The following is a 22,830-nucleotide window of genomic DNA, read 5'->3' as shown; positions in this document are numbered from 1 at the left end:
TCTCTCTCTCTCTCTCTCTCTCTCCTCTCACGAGATTAGCAGTCCTCCTCCATGATGTTCTGCCTCACAACAGGTCCAAAAATACAGAGCCAAGTGACCATGGACAGAACCCCCTGAAAGCATAAACCAAAATTAAGTGTTCCTTAAGTTGTTTCTGTTAGGTATTTGGTTACAGCAATGAATAAAGTAACTAACAGAAGCTGTGTTTCAGAATCTTAAGCCTGAAGGGGAAATTAGGGTGTTGTATCTAAGATGGCCACTCCCCCTCTGTGGCCTCTCTCCATAGGATGCCTACTCATTCAGTAGTCCAGGCTAGACTTCTTCCTAACATAGTAGCTAGGCTTCAAGAGGAGGAAGTATGAATTTTCTATTATTGTCTTAAAGCCTGAGATCAGAAATCCAGTAATAACATTTTCACTACATTCTAATTGTCAGTGCAAATCACAAGTTCAGTTGAGATTCAAATTAAGGGAAGACAGATTCCAGTGTTTGATGGGATGGGAGAATTAGTAGTTTGTAACCATCTTTAATATATTGTGAGGCCAAACAATAGATTATTTGGGCCCTTTAAAGACATATTCTCAAAGCTGGAGAGATGGCTCAGCAGTTAAGAGCACTGGCTGATCTTGCAGAGGCCCAGGGTTCAATTCCCAGCACCCACATGACAGCTAACACCCATCCATAACTTCAGGTCCAGGGGATCCTTTGCCCTCTTCTGACCTCACACCATCACCAGACAGGCACGTGATGTATATACACAAACGCAGGCAAAACACTCTGTGTCCCAGGGGCCTGGTTCCTCCAAGGAGCGGGGCCTGCTGCATAGAATTGACTGCCGAGAGGTAGCCATGGAGGACAGGGCTTCTGGGTGCCATTTTGGGATGGAAGCTTCAGACAGCTATGTGTCTGGGGGGGGTTAGGGTTAGGGTTTATTTATATTTATATTTATTTATATATTTTATTATTTTTATTATTTTTATTTTATGTGTATGAGTGTATTGTGCGCATGTAGATATCTGCACCTCTGTTGAGCAATGCCCTCAGAGGTCAGAAGAGAGCTTCAGATCCCCTGGAACCTGAGTTATGGAGGTTATCTGCCATGTGGGTTCTGGGAATCAAACTTGGGTCCTCTGCAAGAGCATCCAGTGCTCTTAACTGCTGAGCTATCTCTCCAGCCCCATAAAATATTTTAAAGTGATGCTGGGTAGGTGACTTCCTAAGCTGGGTCAACTTGTGCCTTATTTCCTGCAATGCTAATTTTAATAAACATTAATGCAATAATTGCACATATTAATGGGATACAGTTTGATATTTTAATACATGCAGACATTGTAGAGTGATCATTGGCATATGCATTACTTCAAGAATTCATACATTTCAAAAATGCATAGTAGAAGGAATTTTGAAGGGACATTAACTTTTGAGATCCTGACTCAGAATATACAAACTCAAGAGTATCTTGAGGTCACTATCCTGTGAGGCAGTTCAGATCACAGGGAAAGGTCAGGTCACGTAGATGAGATCTGGTCGGCATGTCCAGTTGACAATATACTCAGCTAACAGCCAGACACTTGAATTCTTATAATTCAAGCCCCCAGATGCTGAGTCTCCCCAGTCATCAAATCTTCCCAGCTGAGGCTGCACACATTGTAAAGCAAAAACAAAATGACTCCTGCTGCCCTTTGTCTGAATTCCTGACCCACAAAATTAGTGGGCCCAATAAAATAGTTATTGGAAGCCACTAAGTTTGAGGTTAATTTGTGTCTAAGCAATAGTAAGTAGGATGCACAGGATACAAAACTGGCTGTGATAAATGCTCAAGACCATCTGTGCACACTTGCAGAATATGCTCTTGTGCATCCTTTGGCTCTACAGGAACCTGGAAATGACTCAAAGAAATTCTCCCTTAAGGAAAACTGACAAGGAGAATTTCCAAATTTCAAGTATCATTTTTAGAATCAACTGTGGTTTCCTCCAAAAGGCAAGTATGAGACACACGGAGTCCAAGAGTGAAGACACATCAGAGAAAGTGGGAAGTTAGTCGTTCAACACATGGCGTTTCTGATCCTGAATACTGTGCAAATGTTTTTTGATTTCATCTAGTTGGCACCAGGTTTTTGTTTAGTTTTGCGTTGTCCAAACATAAGATGCAAGTCCACCTGGTTTTATGAGTTATGAAGCTTGTTGAGCCATCTTAGGTAAATAGCTTTCAAAGCTAAGAATTTTCTTTCTAAATAAGATAATTTTCTTCAGCTAATGTTTCTAGATACCCTCTGAATAACAGTACATATCAGCATTTGAGAAATCCAAATGAAAGTATTTTTTTATTTTCATAGGAGCTAATATAATTTATATTGCTAGCAAACAGAAGACGCAAAGAATTCCACTTCAGGTTTTAATTAGAATTTAAGGACTCATCGAATGGAAAAACTGAAAATAACCACCTCTCCACAGGTCAGAATGTACCCAGTAATAAGGTAATAAGAAAAGGCTCTGGAAAGTTCAAGGCCACATTTCCCTGCTGTTGAATATGGCTAAAATTCTATGTGTCAAAACAACGAAAATGTGTGCCTTATGTTTAATGTCATCCCAGCTACTGTAATAGGATACTTCGGGTTAATTGCTAGAAATCGCTCACTAAAACTATCCTTGAAGGTTTCCACTTAACCTCTGAAGGGTTTTGTGGAATAGTCAGCTCCATGCTGCAGTCAACAGGTCCTCCTAACCTAAACACTTGAAGTCATCCAGTTTTACTAAACATGAAACCTCTACATTGTAAATAACTTCTCTTCCTATTTGGTGACATTAGGAATCTTCTCAGAGAATGATATGGCAAGATTATGAGACCTAATACTGTGTATGCTAATTTAAAAAACAAAAGGGAATGGTATGGTAAGACAAAGGAAAAGAAGAAAAACATCAGAGATATTCCTTATCCCTTGTCACTTCAGTCAGTGAACAGAACTTGCTCCTCATGTCACAAGGCTGAAAAAGAAGTGCTGAATGCTTAGGTGGCAAGTACTATTATTATCAGATAGAAAACTAAAGATGAGAGAGAGAGGGAGAGAGAGACAGACACACAGAGAGAGAGAGAGAGAGAGAGAGAGAGAGAGAGAGAGAGAGAGAGAGAGACTTGCACAGGATCATGTAATCAGGAATGGTCAGGGCCAAACTTTGAACATAGGGACCTTTAAAAAATATATTTATTTTAGCCGGGTGTGGTGGCACACGCCTGTAGTCCCAGCACTTGGGAGGCAGAGGCAGGCGGATCTCTGTGAGTTCAAGGCCAGCCTGGTCTACATAGTGAGTTCCAGGACAGCAGGGGCTACAGGGAGACCCCGTCTCAAAAAGACAAAAAAAAAGTTAAGTAAAAATATATTTATTTTTATTTTATGTGCATGGGTGTTTTGCCTGAATGTAAGTGCACCTGTGCATGCAATACCCTCAGAAGTCAGAACTGGGTGTTGAATCCCCTGGAACTGGAGTTAAAGATGCTTCTTAGCTGCCACATGGGTGCTCAGAACCAAGTCTGGGTCCTCTGGAAGAACAGCCAGTGTTCTTTCATAAAATTTTATTTATTTATTTATTTATTTATTTATTTATTTATTTTTATTTTGGCTATGGATGTTTTGCTCACATATATGTAAGCATACCTATGTGTGCAATGCCCACAGAGGCCAGAAGAGGGCACTGGGTCCCCTGGAACTGGAGGTTTGGACAGTTGTTAGCTGCCATGTGGGTGCTGGGAAATAAACCCAGGTCCTCTACAAGAGCTCTTAACTGCTGAGTCATCTCTCCAGTCCCAAATACAGGCACCTTTATATGTCAGTACTGCTTATTAAAACAGAACTTATTAAAAACATGGCCAAAACAGTAAAAAAAAAAAAAAAGCATTGAATGCATAACACTGTTGTTACCACCTATCACACCCAAGGGAAAGCAGAAGAATTAAGTAGATCATGAGCTTTGCCCTTCCTTTTCATTCACCCGTGTGGCATGTGTGCTTCTACTTCTTGATGAACGCTAACCCATTCATCCTCCACCTTTCTACTCAACCTTCATGTAGCTCACCCACTTTTAGCACAGACACATATTCCACTCCATACTAGTTGTTAAGATAATGTGAAAAGGTTATGTATTCCCACAATGGATGATGAGTCATCAAAATGTAAAGTATTATTATTATTATTATTATTTTACTTTTTTTGGTCTTTTTGAGACAGGATCTCCCTGTAGCCACAGCTGGCCTGAAACTCACTATGTACACCAGGCTAGCCTCAAACTCACAAAGATCTGCCTGCTTCTGCTTCCCGAGTACTAGGTTTAAAGGCATGTGCCACCATGCCCAGCTTTATTATTATTTTTTTTATCTTAACTTGGAGTCATGTCCTATCCCATCACCCTGCCTATAACTCCTTAAGGAACAAAGGAGATGTAATATACTTGAAAAATTCTTAAATTGTAGTAAAATATACATAACATAAAATCCCTTATTGTAATCATTTATGTGCACAGTTCAGCAGTGTTGAATTCACACTGTCCATATGCAGAAAATTTTCATCATGCAAAACAGAAATTCTGCATTCATTAAACACTAATTTCCCATTCTCTCACCCCATAATCCCTCTCAACCACCATTCTGGTTTTTTTTTTCCTCCATGAATTTGACTACTCTAGATACTTCATATAAGTAAAATCATACAGTAATTGTCTTTTTGTGATCGATTTCATTTAAAATAATGTCCTCAGGGTTCACCCATGTTATGACAAGTTTCAGAATTTCCTTCCTTTTTAAGGTAAATATACCATTATATGGGTATACCACACATTGTGCATATGAACACGTCCATGGATATTTATGTTGCTTCTATTTACTCAGTGCCAGCCCATGCAAAAAGCAATGGCCTCCACCCTTTGTAATCAGCTTCCTACTCTATACTGGGGTGTCAAAAGTTAACCCTCACTTTCATTCTTTGACCTATGGCCTCCTCTTTGCCTTGAGCACGGCCTCACTCATACAACCCTTCCTCTCAGTCTTGCACACATCTCTGTTCCCTGTGAACCAACCCCAACTCTGGGCCCCTCATTTTAGACACCAGTATCTCATTCTAGGTTTCTGGAGGAGCCTATCATTGTTTATTTCTGCTGGAAAACATACCTTAGTCTCTACCAACCCTCCACAGACACTAGTTCCTAGGCCCACGGGCCCAGGTTACAGCCAGGTGAGGGGACCTTTTCGAGACAGTGAAATCCCCTGGCACAGCCCCCTGCTGCCACCTGTTGGCTGCAGACACCAGTGGGACTGTTTCTCATTCAAGGAAGTTAGCTCTTTCCATTGCATCATCCACTATGACATAAGACTTTGAACTACATACATTTTTCCATACAGTTATTTTCACTCTGCACTATTTTTTTTAGAAAATTAGAGATTTTATTTTTTTAATTATAAGATATATGAAATTTCTACTGCAGTGGAATCAAACCAATGATACCTTTAGAATTATTAAAATTTTCTTATATGCTAAAGAAGAATCACATTAATACTGATATAGAGCTGGGGTCATAGCTTAGTTGATAGTCTATTGTCTAGCATTCACAACGACCTTGGTCTTAGCCCCAGCACTGGATAAAAGGAATGGCATGGTAGTACATAACTCTAATCCCAGTACTTGGGAGGTGAAGGCAGAAGGATCAGAATCCCATAGTCATCCTTGACTACAAGGCCAGCCTGGGTTACATGATCCTGTCTTTTTTTTAATATATTTTATTTATTATTTTTTTAACAAAGAATAGAGTAGGGGTTTGTTTGCAGAAGAGTGGGTGCCCCACATTTACAGCTGCACTGTAAAGTCCATACTCAAATACAGACCCTGTGACCTCCCAACAGCCACACAAAATGGTGAAAGAGGTGCCTCTTGGTGTTCTCGACTTATATATCCTTTGCCTCTCCCCCCACATGCAGCTAAGGTCAACTGATTGGGTGGGAGGAGTAACTAACTCCCCCCTTGACTCCTTGATGAGCATGGAAAGGAGGTGTGACTATAGCTTGCTGGCGTAGTGGTCAGAGGACATTTCCAGTTAACACTCACCCCTTCCTCCGGCTCTTTTTTTCTGCCACCCTCTTCCACAAAAGTCCCTGAGCCTTGGAGGGGTTGTTAAGTGTGGGATGATCTTCCACCCATTGTGACAAGGCACTGAACTTTCAGGTCTCTGCATCATCTGTTTTCCGTGAGCTGTTGGCCAGTTTGAGTGGGAAGCCATCTACTATAAAAACACACACAGCAAGTAGCAAGAACATCTAAACAGTGACTGTCATAATAACCTATGGGTATAAACATAAAGGCTTGTTCTGTACTTTAGCAGGTATTTCATTTCCATCTAATAAAACGATTGCAGTGGCTTCCCACTGGGGCCTATATTCTCCCCTGCCACGGGAGGTTGGTCAGGTCTACAGTACCAGATGTGTGTTCTACCCCTAGGAGTGGGCATTATATCCAATTGAAAATCCAATTCTCTGGTTGTACATACACTAGACGCTCCACTATTGCACCAGCAATAAGACCTTAAGAAAGACCTTTTAGTAAATCCTTTTTTGAGTCACAAAGAGTCTCATCAGATTTGATCAAATGTAAAGAAAAAAAATCCCTTCTCTGTACTTGGGCACTCCAGTTTGCAAAAGGACAGGAGTCTCAAAATATATATTTATTCTCATTAGCTCCCTGATAACAGTTGTGTAATAGTCAAGATAAATTGAATTATGGATAATATATAAAACACAAAATATGGGGCTGGAGATATGGCTCAGCAGTTAAGAGCACTAGCTGCACTTGTAAAGGACCTGGGTTTGATTCCTAGCACCCACATAGTGGCTAACAACCATCTGTAACTCCAGTTCCAGGGGAATTCTCCACCTTCTTCTGATCTCTGCAGGCATTGCACCACATGGGTGCACTTACACACATACAGGCAATATACTCCTACACTAAAATAAATTTTTTTAAAAAAAAAAACACAAATTTCTTTGAAACTCATAAAATGTTTTTTAAATCTTTTGAAATATTTCAAAGCAAATTGTTTATTGTTTTTGTTTAGATATTTGTTAAATGTGTATATATGTATGCTGAGTACATGTATGTACACCATATGCATGCAAGTACCTGTGGAAGCCAGAGGTTTCAGATCCCCTGGAACTGGGGTTGAAGGCATTTGTGAGCTGCCCGGTGTGTGTGCTGAAAACAGAACCCGGGTCCTCTGCAATAGTAGTAAGTACTCTTAATCACTCTCCAGCCCCTATTGTTATTTTATTTTTTATAGTTGCTTTATTTTTTTTATGTGTATGAGCATTTTTCCTGCATGTATGTAAGTACACCAGTGTCATGCAGTGCCCATGGAGGTCAGAAGAGGGTGGTGGATCTCCTGGAACTGGAGTTATGGATGGTTGTAAGCTGCCATGTGGGTGCTGGGAATCAAACCCAGGTCCTCTGCAAGAGCAGCTAGTGCTCTTAACCACTGAGCAATCTCTCCAGCCCCATTGTTTTATTTTTTATTGTTTGAGGATTTCATATAGGCATGCAATGCACTTTATTTTATTTATTTATTTATTTATTGTTTATTTATTTATTATTTATTTATTTATTTATTTATTTATTTATTTTTTGTCTTTTTGAGACAGGATCTCCCTGTAGCCCCAGCTGTCGTGGAACTCACTATGTAGACCAGGCTGGCCTTGAACTCACAGAGATCCATCTGCCTCTGCCTGGGATTAAAGGCGTGCACCACCACTCCCAGCATGTAGTGCATTTTAAATCAAATCTACCCCCTTTTCTTCCCTTCCCCCCCAAATTTGCCCCCATACCCTACCACTTTTCTCTCTCAACTTCATGTGCTCTTTAAGTCAATGAGTTCATTTAGTGCTATCAGTATGTACATGGGTGTATCTTTTGTATTTTCATATGAGTATTGAGTTTAGTTTTTCAATGGCTGTGAGGAATTGCATTGGTCTAGTCTCTCTTTTGGTTAATTTAGCCAAAGTTTTAATCTTTTAAAGATTTAATCTTCTTAATCTTTTCAAAGAGCCAATTCTATATTTTACTGAATCTTTGTATTGTTTTTTCATTTCTATTTCATTAAGTTCTTCCCTGATTTTGATTCTCTTTTTCCATCTACTGTTTTGGGGTATTGTTTCTTCTTGTTTTCCGAGGCCTTCAGTGTACCATTTAGTTACTAATCTGAGGTCTTTCAAATTTTTTTATGTAGGCGCTTAATAGTGCTATAAACGTTCCTTTTGGGACTGCCTTCATTGTGTCCCATAGCTTTGGGTGCTGTCTTTTCACTTTTATTCAATTCTAGAAATTTTTTAATTTCCTTCCTGATTTCTCCCTTGACACAATTATCATTCAGTAGGGTGATATTCACTCTCTAGAGTTTGTGTCTTTCAGTAGCTTCTATTGCTGCTGATATCTAACTAAAGCTAGATAAATTCCATTGTGGTCAGATAAAATGCAGGTTGTTACTTTAATTTTCCTATATTTGTTGAGGCTTGCTTTGTGTCCTAATATGTGATCAATTTTGAAGAAAGTTCCATGAACTGCTGAAAGAAACGTGTATTCTTTACAGTTTAGGTGGAAAGTTTGTAGATGTCTGTTAGGTCGATTTCATTAATATTCGGTTATTATTGAAAGTTATGTGTTAATTCCTGTCATTTTGATGGTTTTGTGGTATTTACTTTGACCTCTTTTGATTGACCGTTCTGGTATCATTTATTTATTCCCTGTGACATCTTTGGTGTGTTTATACTTCTCTTCATATTGAAGTATTCCTTCCAGTATCCTCTGTACAACTGGATTAGTCATCATAAATTTCTTTAACTTGTCTTTATCAGGGAAGTTTTTTATTTCTCCTTCAATTTTAATAGATGATTTTGCTGGGTATAACAGTTTGGGTTAAGCTTTGTGGCCTTTCAGAACATGTAATACATCTTTGAAGGCCCTTCCTGCTTTAAAAGTTTCTGTTGAGCCAGATGTGGTGGTGCACACCTTTAATCCAAGCACCTGGAAGGCAGAGGCAGGCATGGGATGGTCTACATAGTTAGTGTCAGGTCAGCTGAGGCTACACAGTGAGACCCTGTCTTAAAGTGAAAAAAAAAATTCTGTTATTCTGATGGGCCCGCCTTTATAAGTGACTTGACCTTTCTCTCTTGCAACTTTCAGTGTCCTTTCTTTAGCCTGTGTTTTTAATGTCTTACCCATAATATGCTGTGGAGTTTCTTTTCTGATCCTATTTGGAGTTCTGTAGGCCTCTTGTACCTGGGTGGACATCTCTTTCTCTAGATGTGGAAATTTTCTTCTATTATTTTACTGAAAATATATTCTATGCCTTTGGTATAATGTTCTTGTACTTCTATGACCACAATCCAAAGGTTACAGCTCCTCATGGTGTTACTAAGATCTCCCATGTTCCATTCATGGATTTTTATACATTTATCACTGACTTTTACTGAGTGATACACTGTCTCTACCTTGTCTTCCAGTCCTTATACTCTGTTTTCCACATGATCCATTCTGTTGATGAGGCTTTCCGTTGAGTTTTTTATTTGGCTTATTGAGTTTTTCATCATTTCAGTTTAGCTTTTCTTCGGTAATTCTAATTATTCATTGAACTCTATTTTCATGTCTTCTGTTGACTTCTTTATTTCTTTCATCTCTTGATTTTTGTCTTCTTTGAGTTGTCTGAACATAGTTGTACTCGTTCTTTTGAATGCTTTGTCTTGAAGTTCTTTGAGGTTGTTCCCAGTGGGATCCACTATTACAGGATTAGTAATTTTTGAAGGAGACATGTTGTCTTGAATTTTCATGTTGTTTCTGTTTTTGCAGAGAGATTTGTGCATTTGGAGTTAGTTGACTAATGGGAGTGTGAGTCTTGAGCTGACAGTCTGGGGACTACTCATCTGTTAAAACCAGGAGCTAGGGTGTGCTGTGGAAGTATGAGCCAAGTGATGGGACCCTTACTTGTTGGCAATGGAAGCTGGGCAGACTGGAAAGTGGGTATTGTTATTTTAATTTTATCTTAATGTAGATATAAAAACAAACTATGTAGAAATGCAAGAAGAATAAGAATCCTTGAGCCTTTTTAAAAATAAAGTGATGCAAGAATAGAAAGTAAATTTGAGGGCTTATAGATGTTATGGCTTGGATCCAGAATGTTCCCTATAAGCCATATATTACAGGCATGGTCAACAGCCTGTGATGTTATTGGTAGGTGATGGAACCTTTAAGGAACATGGCCCTGTCAGAAGAAGTTAGGTCATTGTGGATATGCCCCTGAAAAGGACTCTAGTCCCTTCCCCTACCTCTCTCTTTTTTCCTTCCAAGCCACCATGAGGTGAGCAGCACTTCTCTACCATGCATTCCTACCATGATCACTGTGCTACCATAGCCCCAAAGCAATAGAGCTAAGTGACCATGGACTGAAACCACGAATCAAAACAAACTCTTCCTCCTTTTAAGTTGATTTACTTCATGTATTTGTCACAGCATCAAAAAACTAACAAAATGAATGAAATGAATTTGTAAATGAGAAAAACTAAAAAAGAAATCACACATAAATGTCTAAGCCTGGACATTGGAGGATAAAGAATTAAAACCATATATTGGTGACTACATCTTCATATATTCTTATGTTTCTTTCATCATCTGCTTGACCCATTCTTTGCCTTCCCACTTCTCACTAAATTTGTTTTCCCCAGCTCATGTCCCTAACAGACCTCCATCTGAGGCCAGTGGCATTAGAAATACTATTTTAGGGTGGTTTTTAGTTTCTTTTCTCATTACTGTGACAAAATGCCTGACAGAAACAACTTAAAAGGAGGATTTATTTTAGCTCACAATTTAAGAAGGAATACAATCCATCATGGCAGGAAGGTAAAACAGCAGGAGCATGAGGCAGATGGTCAGAGAGATGAATGCTGGTACTAAGCTTGCTTTCTCCCTTTTTCCTATTTAATTCACTTTCCCACTAGATGGTGATACGCATATTCAGGATGGGCCTTTCTCCTCAGTTAAACCTCTCTGGAAACATCCTTAGGCTCACACACAAAAGTGTGTCTCCTAGGTAATTCAAAATCCAGCAAATTGGCCACAAAAATTAACCATCACATGTGATGTAAACATTGGGAAAGAGAGACAAATGTGAAAGTTGGTGACATAGTCCAGATAATGTTCTGGGGATTCAGTTGTGAGAAACACAGTGGCTTTCCTGTGGTTGGGGTATAAGAAATCTGGGAAGTTTCCAGGTGTGGTGGCCCACACCTTCAATCCCAGCACTTGGGAGGGAGAGGGAGAGGCAGGCTGATCTCTGAGTTCAAGACCAGTCTGGTTTACACAACTATCCAGTGCTACATAGTGAGAATGTGTCTCAGATAAAGAAGAAGAAAAAAATCTGGGAGGAGTCAGTTATAGTCAGTGATTTCAGAATTTATTTTGCTAGGAGGGTACATAGAGCAATCTGTGGTGAAGGAAGTTCTTTAGGGAACTGTATAAGAGCAGCATGTGCCTGATCATTTGCACAAAAGTGAGCAAATGCTTATTATCATTCAAAAACTGGAGACAGTTGGTGAAGATTATGAGAAAGCTTTACTAGTCACCATATTCTACTGTAATTCTGCTCTGGTCAGAAGGAGAGATCAGAAATGGGACTCAGTTTTAAGCAAGGGGTTGGTAAAATATCCTTAAGTATGTGTAGTCATTCTTAGGTTGAACTAAAGAAATAAGTGAAAATTACCTCAAAACTTTTTTTCTCCTGGGGTCTGGGAAACATCAAGATTCTGAGTAGAGAGTGCCATGAAAGGTAAGAAAAAGAAAGTATCTGCAGTGAATGTCATCAAAAAATGCCACATTAGGACTGGGGGCATAGCTCAGTGGCATACCACTTGCCTAGCACATATGAAGTCATTAATTCCATCCCAGCACCACAAAAATGTCAGCATACATTTGATACAGGTGGAAGGACTAGTCACCAACTCATGCAATGTCAGGTGACTGTCTTTGTTGTTCTCACAGGAATCTTGTGATGAGATTGGTAAATTGTTTACATTAAGATACGTCAATACTGCTAGGTGCAAACAGATGCCATAAGACCATGTCAATGTAAAGTATCTCAAGAGCAATTATTCTTTTTTCTTTTTTACATATTTATTTGTGTGTGTGTGTGTGTGTGTGTTAGGTCGTATATGTGTATGGCAGCAGACAGCTTGTGGCAATCAGTTCTCTTCTTTTACCATGTAGGTTCTGGGCATCTAACTCCGGTTGTCAGGATTGGTGGCAAGTGTGTTTACCTGCTGAACCATCTCACTACCTCGCTTTATCCTGTTTTTGAAGAACTTCTAATTTTATTTAATTATCTATCTCTGTTTCTTCAGCCTTTATATTTGGGGTAAAAGTGATGTCAGGTCAACTTAAAGAATAAGTTCTGAAAAGCTGAGGCTAGCTGTGGGATACCTTTACTGGGGATACAAAATCCAAGATTTAAACTTAAACTATTTAGCTTTTCCCTAGAAACATACTGCTTCAAAGGTGGGCAGTATGATTCAAAATAGCCTAAAAGGTGTCAGAGAACATTTGTTCCTTGGTTTGATTAAAAGTTCTCTTTCTCTGTTTCTCTGTTTCTGTGTCTCTCACCTCTGTCCCTTTCTCCCCCCTTTTTTCTCTCTCCCCTTTCTCCCTTTGCCTCTCTGTCTCTTTCTCACTATTTCATTCTCTCTTTTAGGCACACACACACACACACACATACACGGAGGCAGGCACACATGCATGCACGCACACACACACAGGTGAGTATACATATGCACAAAATGAGATTGTTCCTTGCACCAACTATCCCAAGAAGGCTGAAAAACCAAACCTATATAGCGCCCATTGCAAATCTAATTTTTTAACAGTTGCAAAAAAAGAAAAATTCAGTCTAGGACAAGACCAAAGTCATGTACAGTTCTCCTCTTCTTGCCTTTGACACCTCCAATCTGGCCTTGGCTCAGGAAGTTATATAATGTTGAGGCATTTCTGAGGCATCCTGACTGTATAAAGCTTTAACTGTCCATTTGAATCATTTTATATTTTTCTTTGGTACTATCCATTTGTCCCAATATGCTGCATTAAACATTCTACTCAAGACTAATCTGAAAAAGAAAGAAGGCATTCCAACACACAGCTGAAGCTAGGGGAAACATATTGCTGATATTGTTTGACACCACCAGTGCCTAATGACTGTAAAAAAGCAAACTGTAAAAAGCAGTGTTATATATTTTATGGCTTTTTTTGGCAGGGCAAGGTCTTTCTATGTTACCTGGGCTGGTCTCATACTTAGGGTGATCATCCTACTTCATCCTCCTGAGTGCTAGTTTTACTGATATGCATCACCAAGTCCTACTCATGATCACTTAATTTTTTTTAATTGTATTATTTGTTATTGTTATTATTATTATTTGTGTGTGTGTGTGTGTGTGTGTGTAGCTTTTAAATGCTTTAGAAGTATGAACTCCCCTCTTGTTCGTACCACGAACCATTCTCATTGTCCTCTTCCCTGCTTGGTAATTCATTAAGTCCATCTTTTTACTATGGACTTAATTATTACATGTCAGTTTCCATTTCTGGGCTTTCTCCTCTTGTGTACTGGTCTGTTTATTCACATGCTAACTGCATTCTTAAAGCTTTATGTTTTAATATCTGGTTGTTCTGAATTTGGGGGTCAGTTTGTTCAGTTATGTCTTCTGGCTTCAATTATAATTTTACTCAACTTTAAATTTGAATATTTGAAGTTTGTAATTCTTTTTGGAACAGGGTAGCCTCATGTAGTCCAGACTGGCCTCAAACTGGCTGGTCTTGAACTCCTGATCCTCTTAACTCTACTTCCCAAGTGCTGGAATTACAGACTTTCACCACCACACCTATCTCTGAAGCTTGTAATTCTTTGATATTACAAAGTCCTTTATACACCAAGGTTGTAGGAATTTTCTCATTCTATTTATTATAATTTTAACTTTTAAAAAAGATTTTATTTAACTTTCAAATTTTTTATTTATTTTTATTTTATGTGTATGAGTGTTGTGCCTGCATATGTATAAGTGCACCTGTGTCATGCAGTGCCCAAGGAGGACAAAACAGGTTGTTGGATCCCCTGGAACTGGAGTTATAGACAGTTGTTAGCTGCCATGTGGGTGCTGGGATTTGAAGCCCGGTATTCTGCAAGAACAGTCAGTGCTCTTAACTGCTAAGTCATCTCTCCATCCCGCTTACTTCCTTTTTAATTATGTGTATGTATGCATGTCTGTGTGGAGGTATATGTGTGTGATTGTCAGTGACCCCGGAGACCAGAAGATCCCCTGGAGCTGGAGTTACAGGCAGTTGTGAGGGTGCTGTGAACCAAACTCAGGTCCTCTGCAATAGCAATACATGCTCTTAACCACTGAGCTATCTCTCCAGTGCCCTGATATTAACATTTTTAATTTTAATTACAGTTTGAATTGGTGATGTTATGATTTGAAGAACAGTATTCTCTCCAACATTCATTAATTTAGAAGCTTAATCCACAAAGGAACAGTATTAAGAGGTATGGCCTTTGGAGCACAATTAAGCCAACAGAGCCCTGCCCCCCTGGATGAGAGTAACACTATGACAGAAGGAGTCCAGGTTAAAAGGCATTCTTTTCTTGCCCTTTTACATTTAGCCCTATGAGACATAGCAAGGCTCCAACTTGGAAGCAGAGATCAGCCTCATCAGAAAAACACCACCGCCACCCACGACTTGATCTTGGACTTCTGAGGCCCTGGAACACTAAGAAATAAGTTTCTGTTCTTTATAACAGGCTCAGGAATCATTGCTGGAGAAGGGACGGAAAGATTGTGAGAGCAAGAGGTGGTAGATTAACACAAGGAAACTGTTGTCTGGATACCACAGAGCAATTGCACATATGAACCCCCAGAGCTTCTGACAGCATGCACAGGGTCTTGGAAAGCCCAAGCCAGAAAAAAATCCAGCATGGATGGGGAAGATAGGCAGGAAACTCTAGCCCTAGTTGAGGATCTATTGACAACTGACTGATGCTGGGAGAGGGAGACTCAGTTTCCCTTAGCGTTGTGCTGCGTAGTAGGTTGACTAGACTTCAAGGGGTGGACCCACACCCAAGAGCATTTAGGAAACACAGATTAGACTTGATAACTTTTTTAAAAATGAAAAAAGTAATAGAGGACATGAAATGGAGGGTACTAGGGTGGAGTGGAGATGAGAGAGGGGGGTCTAAATATAGACAAAATACATGGTGTGAAAGTATCAAAAACCAATAATATTTTATAATATAAATTTAAAATACTACAAGTACACAATGATAGTGATAAACTCAGATGGTACAAAATTCAAAAGGGAAAAAAAGGTTTACAGTTAAAAGTCTCTTTCCTATCACATCTCTCAGTACCCGGTTCTCCTCCCATTAGGCAACTTCTATTGCTATCTTTGGTCAAAGGTAGTCTGTGCTTATAGACACACATATATGGATTCTTTCTTCTTCTCCATTCATATAAATGGTTGTATGCTTTTATATACACTGTTTTGCACCATGCATATTCCATCCAACAATACTTTTAGGAAGTCACTCCAGATTACTATCTGAAAAGCATCTCCCCCCCCGCAGCTGCATACTTAATTGAATAAATGTCCACCAAAGAATCACTACTGCTATCCACTTAAATCACTTAAAGATATATTTCTATCACATATTGTATGACTCAATACATATGAAATTCTAAATATTGCAAGCTGATCTATGATGATGCAAATCAGATTAGTGGCCACTTGGGATTGGAAATAAAAACAAGGGGATATGAAACTTGTCAAAAGTTATTGAATTGTGGGCTGGTAAGATGCCTCAGCAGGTAAAAGCAATTGCCACACAAACTTGATGACCTGAGTTTGATCTCTGAATCCCACAGTGGATGGAACTCTGGAAAGTTGTCCTCTGGCTTGCATACATGTGCTGAGGCACATGTATACCTGTCATCACACAGTAAAAAATAAATTTTTAATATTTTTAAAAATTCATTGAATTATAAGCTTGAATTGGGTGCTGTTTATTGTACCCAAATTATACCCCTGATAAAATTGCTTTTGACAAATAGAGTGTTATTCAACCAATACTGTAATAAATAACCTTTACACATGTGTCCAGTCTCTTCATCTCCATCAGTTTTCTTGAATATTCATATCAATCAGTATTTGTTTGTTTCTTTTTGAAAAGGACAATTTTTATATAAAATACAAAAAAATCATTAGTTGATTCAATTCTTTTTTGTTCTTTGTCTTTTTATACCATTTTATGCCCTACCTCCCAGAAGAGGACAGAAATTTTGTCTATTTAATTCACTACATCATTCATAAAGCATAGAATGTTCCCGAGAGCAAGGTAGGTAGCCAACAAAATATGTGTTAAAAATAAGGGCAGAAAAAAGTTGTTATTTTCAGGCTCCCCTTCAAAGGATTCAGATTCAGTAGGCCTTCTCATAGGTTCTAGGAATCTGTTTTTTTAGATTTATTTTTATTTATGCATGAGTATCTGTATATGGGGGTATGTATGCCATTTGTGTGTGTGGTGTGGTGTCTGAAGAGGTCAGAAGGGGGCACTGGATCTTCTGGAGCTGCATTTATAGGTGGTTGTGAGCTCCCTGATGTGGGTGCTAGGAACTGAACTCAGGTTCTCTGGAACACATATGCAATCTTAACCACCGAGCCATCTTTCCAGTCCCAGTCCCAGGAATCTGTATTTTTAATGAGCTTATCAGGTCATTCTGGTTACTAAGCAGCTTCAGAACAATAATCTGATTCAGAACCCCCAACTCATCCAGGTAACAACACCCTTCTTCTTCCTGCATGCCATATCTTTTTCTCGGTTTTTTTAAATCCATAGAGTCAGTTTGTTTCGATAATCCCAGGAATTTAAAGTCTATTTTATATTTTTTTCAAGAATAACTTTTATTAAGACCAAAATTTAGTAAAAGGTAAATCTTTTAAAAATATTTGAGAATCTATGATGAGGGACAGGTACTAGGGACTAAACATCAAAGCATAACACCATATAGTGTTCTTATGTGTTGTTAAACAACTTTTCTTGAATTTATAGCAACCAATGACATTTGGTACAGGTGGTTTGTAAAACAGGAATGCTGTGCTTCCAAATCTTGTTCACATCGGAATACTTAGACGTTGAAGTTGTGCCCTTGATGGGTGCCAGCCAATAGTTCCAGTTGTACAAGAAAAGCACAGTTGGAAGCCTTGCTCTTGCAGCTAACCTGGCCTATTCCTATCTTTGTCAACTACACAGAAGCATGTAATATGTAATTAAAGTAGAGAAACAGTAAGCCAGTTCCTTCCAGGCTGAACTATGTATTTGAAATTTCATTGTAAACAGTATTTCTAAGGGAAGATTTTTCCATTATTTCAAAGTAAATAAGATAAGGTTGGACAGTCTTTATAATGATTTTACATTTGATCTCATTTTTTGTAAGTGTAGTTATGAAAACTGAGTTACATACTCTTCAAACTTTTCTTCCTGTTTTGGGATAGCCACTGAGACAGAGATGGCCAGCAAGACACCTGGGAAGGCAGGCATGCCCTCCTCTCTACTTATTCCTACCTCCACCCACACCCACACCCACACACTGACACACACTCTTTTTTACGTTTAAAATCAAAATACGGTCTTAAGAAATGTTAAAATCACCTTCACAAAAATAAGGCAGGTATAGGTTGTGAAAACATCAGAACATCAATTCTGTGGCGAAGATTATATTCCTCTGTTCTTGTTTGCTCACCAGCGACCAGGATCTTCTTAAAGTTGTGTTTTTTCTTCATAATGACATCTACATGCAGCTCACTGACTGTCCAGGTAAGGTTTACAGCCTAACAGCTCAAACAGAGCTCCACCTTTGTTTCACATGCCTGCACGTGCTGAGCAAGTCCTAGCATTTTCTGCGTGTCTTAGCAGATCCTGGAAAGATAGTACTGGAACTCCTCATCACAGTGGCTTTTGCCTAGCCACAGGTCTCATGGCACTTATTGCATTGGTTGCAGCACTTTGTGAAAGAAGGGATGGCACTGTTAAGCGTCCCTGCACTTGTACTAGAAGAACCGGTACTCGCCGACCGGTCCAGCGTGGCGTTCATGTACCTGTGGATCTTTTAGATGAGGTTGCAGATGGTCTTCAGGGTGGCCCTCCAGCTGGTGGTCTAGTCCTGCTCCTGGCTTCAGGCGGAGACTTCCAGCTGGAGCAGCACCAGAAGCACCTGCTCCACCTACACTGAGTTGGAGAGGGCTGCAGCACTAGGCAAGAGTGTGAGTGTGCTCCTCCTAAGGCCGCGCTAAAAAGTCTCCATCCAGGCATGGATCATGACTTCCCTACCGCTGCACAAAATGGCAAGAGCTTTCGTTTTGTTTTGTTTTAACATTTTATTTATATATTTTATGTGTATGCGTGTATTGCCTGCATGTAGGTAAGTGCACCCGTGTCGTGCAATGCCCACGGAGGACAGAAGAGGCTGTCAGATCCCCTGGAACTGGAGTTGTTAACTGCTGTGTGGGTTCTGGGATTGGAACTCGGGTCTTCTGAAAGAACAGCCAGTGTTCTTAACCGTTGAGCCATCTCTCCAGCCCGAGTTTCCGTTTAAAAAAAAAATTATTTTTATGTGTATGAGCGTATTGCCTGCACGTACTGGTGTCACTCAATGCCGGTGGAGGACAGAAGAGGGCGTTGGATTCCCTGGAACTGCAGTTATGGACAGTTGCTAGCTGCTATGTGAGTGCTGGGAGTCGACCTGGGTCCTCTGCAAGAGCAGTCAGTGCTCTTAACCGCCGAACCTTCTCTCCAGCCCCTTTTTTCAGTTTTTTGAGGCAGTCTCACTACATAGCCCAGGCTGGGCTCCAACTTAGCATTCTCCTGTGTCAGCTTCTGAAGTGTTGAGATTACAGATTTATGCAACCATTATGTGGCTGTTTGGATGCCTTTTTTCAATGGTTTTGTCACTACTCCAGTCAAGTGGCACAGCCTGGTTTTTCTCTTTGAGTCCTGTCTGGTCTCATAACTTGCTTTGACCAGTAGAAGGATGGAAATGATGTATCAGTTCAATGCCTAGGCCTTAAGAAATCTTGCAGCTTCTGATTTTTGCTAGTTTTAAAATTATACAGAACTGTGGCACCCAGCTGAACGCCTCCACCAATATCACAGATGTATGACTAAGGTCCTGTAGGCTCCTTCACTGTTGTGGGGCCATAGCAAGTGACATCATACCACACAGAAAGAAGTCTGGCGGTGGGGGGAGAGGTACTAAGGCTTTCCCAAATTCCTAACTGTGGGCAATTAAATGGGACTTAAGTCCCCAATTTTAGAGTGATTGTTACAAGGCTACAGATAACTAAAACATGACATTACATTGCTTTGATAAAGTTGGTAAGGGTTTGACAGGCCAGTACTGATCAATCTAATTCCTGATGATTCCTGTAACCTTGTCTTCTGCTGAACTCTACAATACAGCAGACCTTACCCTAGGCTTCAGGTACTGTTACAGTGTGCTTTTGACTTTGGAGTAAGACAGCCCTGAGATATGGCCCTGACTAAGTTACCAAAATGCCCCTTGTATTTTTTCTCATCTGTGATACAAGAATAGTGATAGCATCTACCTCACGAGGCCATTGAGGCCATTGTATGAATGCACTGAGATCATGTATGATAAGCATTTAGAATAACACCTGGTACATAGGCAGCACACAATAAATGATAATGACAAAAGGATGCCTGAGAGTGTTGTTCAGTGGTAGAGTGCACTGTGGTATCCCACAAAAATAAGAATTACTATTTTGTCTTCAATTGTCTATTTTTCCTTTAGACTGCAAGCTCTGTGAGGATACCGCACTTTGTCCATACTTGAATCTCCAGGGTCTAGCAGAGTAGGTGCACTCCATAAAAAAATTGATTAATATATGAATGAATGAATCCAACAACCCATCAATCAAGCAACAGCCTAAATAAGCACACTTACTATTGATGTCATACAAAATGAATAGAACTGCTAAATGAAAAGAACTGCTGTTTTAGCAATTCTAAAACCTAGGTATATGGGTATGTGGGAGCTTTAGGCATTTGTTATCTCCATTGATTGCAACAATGTGACAAAGTTGTCTCAGGAACCTGATTAGATCATGAGATCACAGAAAATTTAAATCTTATTCCTTGATTATGATTTTTTATCTTGACTATTTTCTAACATAAATGCTGTAGTTAGGATTTTAATTCGCCCTCTGAAAGCAGCACATAAATCTCTTCATTTTGTCATCTGGAAAGGCTTCGTTTTTCATTTATCTGTTTATAACAAATTCTATTATTGTGTTAGGAGAAGGCATCTTAGTGGGGTTTTGTTTGCTTGTTTTTGCAGAGGAGTGGCAATTTTCTATGTACTGTTTCTACTTTAAGCTTCTGCAAGACTCTGTTTTTGTTTTTGATGCATGAACAGCTGCTGGTAGTCAAGGAGATAGGATCATTACTGGAGTCTAGGAGCTGAAAACATCCAGATGTGTCACATTATTAATTAATCTGCTGCATTATTTTCCATCTTATCTTCAAACACAGTCCCTTGCTACCTTAGTTATTAACAAGTAGCATAATTTATCCCTTAGAGGCCCTTAGAGTGACATAATTTCAAAGTACAAAACAAGGCAGGAAAGAATCACATATTTTATAATACCAGAACCTAGTTAGAAAGTTAATCAGGCATTTTATGAGTATGAATGGTAACTTACAACTTAACCTGTAACTTAGATAAAATGAAAAACTGGATGAAAATTGAGTGTTTTTTTTAATTCTGTTTTGTTTTTAGATGTGTTTCTTACAAAGCTATTCCATAGCATATTCATTGTTCCCACTTCTCCTTCCAGTTTCTCGCAAACATGCTCCAGTAAGGCTAGTATCCCTACTTCTATACCAGAACTGTTCCTGTTGAAGTCCTTAACAACCTCTACATAACCAATGACTTGAGTCTACAAAAAGACTTATTTCTTTGGCCTCTCAACTCTTGTTCTACCTCACTGATTTCTCATTCTTTTTTTAACTTTTATTTTGAAAAGCAGCAGCACAAATAGTAATAAGAGGCCCTTATGCACCAAACCTAAGATAACTGTTCTCGCAGCCATCCTATGTAATCAAAGCCTGATATTATGGCTATGATTGGGATTTCACCAATTTTCACATGTGCTTATTTTGAGAACACAATGTACAGTATATGTTCATGTAACCACTTCCACAAACAAGACACAACTGTTCTATGGCAACAAAGAAACTTCCCCTACTGCACTTTTATATTTGTGCTAGTTAGCTTTCTGTCAATGTGACAAATGCCTGAGAGAAACTATTTAAAAGTAGGGGGCTGGGAGTATAGTCAGTGGTAGACTGTCTTTCATTTGTAAGACCCTGTGTTTAATTGCTAGCACTGCAGGAAATAAAAAAGGAAGGTAGATATAGTTTGGCTTACAGTTTCAGTCCAAGGTTAACTGGATCCATTGCTGGCTTTTGGCTTGAGGCAAAGCAGAATTTCATGTCAGCAGCAGAAGCATGTGACAGAGACTGCTCACTGCATGGTAGCTAGGAAGGAGAAACAAGACAGGACTGGGATCCAAGTATAACATTTAAGGATACACCTCCAGCAACTCACTGCCTCCAACCAAGCCTCACCTTCCACAGTTCTACCACCATGTCTCAATGGTCTATTCAAATTTTAAATCTATCATTGTATTAATCCATTAATGCAGGCACGGTGTGATTAGTTTTCATTGTCAACTTGACACAATCTAGAATTGCCTGGAAAGAGAGTCTCAATGAGGGATTGTCTAGATCCAGTTGGCCTGAAGGCATATCTTCAGGAGATTATCTTGATTATGTTAATTGAGGCGGGAAGACCCATCTACTATGGGTGGCATCATTTCCTAGGCAGGGGATCCTGAACTCTGTAAGACTAGAGAAAGTGAGCTGAGCATAAGCATACATTCATTATTTCCTCTGCTTCTTGACAACGTGTCCAGCTGTCTCAGGCTCCTGCCTCTGTGATGTCCCTAAAATGATGGACTGTAACTAGGAGCTATGAACTAAAATAAACCATTTCTCCCCTAAGTTGCTTTTTATTAAGGTATTGTATCACGGCAACAGAACTAAAACTAAGACACACAATCTTTCCCAATCACTTCCTCAGAGCCCTGCCTCTGAATACTGCTTGCACAGAGGGCCAATTCTGGAATATATGAACCTTTTGGGGGAGTACAACATATCCAAACAATAATACTCTTACCCTATCCTCAACCTCTGGCTACCATTAATCTTATTAAAATCTGTCATTTCAAGAGTGCTATATGTACTGATTTTTTTTGTAAATACTAAGGCTAGAACCCAGGGTCCCATGAATTCTAGGCAAGTACTGTGCCACTGAGCTGTATTCTCAGCCCTTAATTGAATTTTTTGAGATTGCATTTTCAAAAATTTATTTAAATTTTTTACTTATTATTTTTATTTTTATGTGTATATGCATATTGCCCACATGTAGGTAAGTGCACCCGTGTCATGCAATGCCTGTGGAGAACAGAAGAGGCTGTCAGATCCCCTGGAACTGGAGTTATAGACAGCTGTTAGATGCCATGTGGGTGCTGGGATTAGAACCCAGGTCTTCTTCAAGAACAGTCAGTGTTCTTAACTGCTGAGCCATCTCTCCAGCCCAAAAATTTGTTTATTTTTTTTCAAATTTCATACATTTTATCG

The 22,830-nt window shown here is 39.4% G+C and overlaps 1 pseudogene; it reads right to left on the bottom strand.

Moving 5' to 3' along the window:
• Positions 1 to 17,868: 17,868 nt before the first annotated feature.
• On the bottom strand, positions 17,869 to 21,777 carry LOC115068595 (annotated as a pseudogene).
• Positions 21,778 to 22,830: the final 1,053 nt, after the last annotated feature.

The sequence above is a fragment of the Nannospalax galili genome, unplaced genomic scaffold, assembly GCF_000622305.1.
Source record: "Nannospalax galili isolate Female #2095 unplaced genomic scaffold, S.galili_v1.0 scaffold129, whole genome shotgun sequence".
Lineage (NCBI taxonomy): Eukaryota > Metazoa > Chordata > Mammalia > Rodentia > Spalacidae > Nannospalax > Nannospalax galili.
Note: the sequence above shows the minus strand (reverse complement) of the source record. Positions and strands in the feature narration are given on the sequence as shown.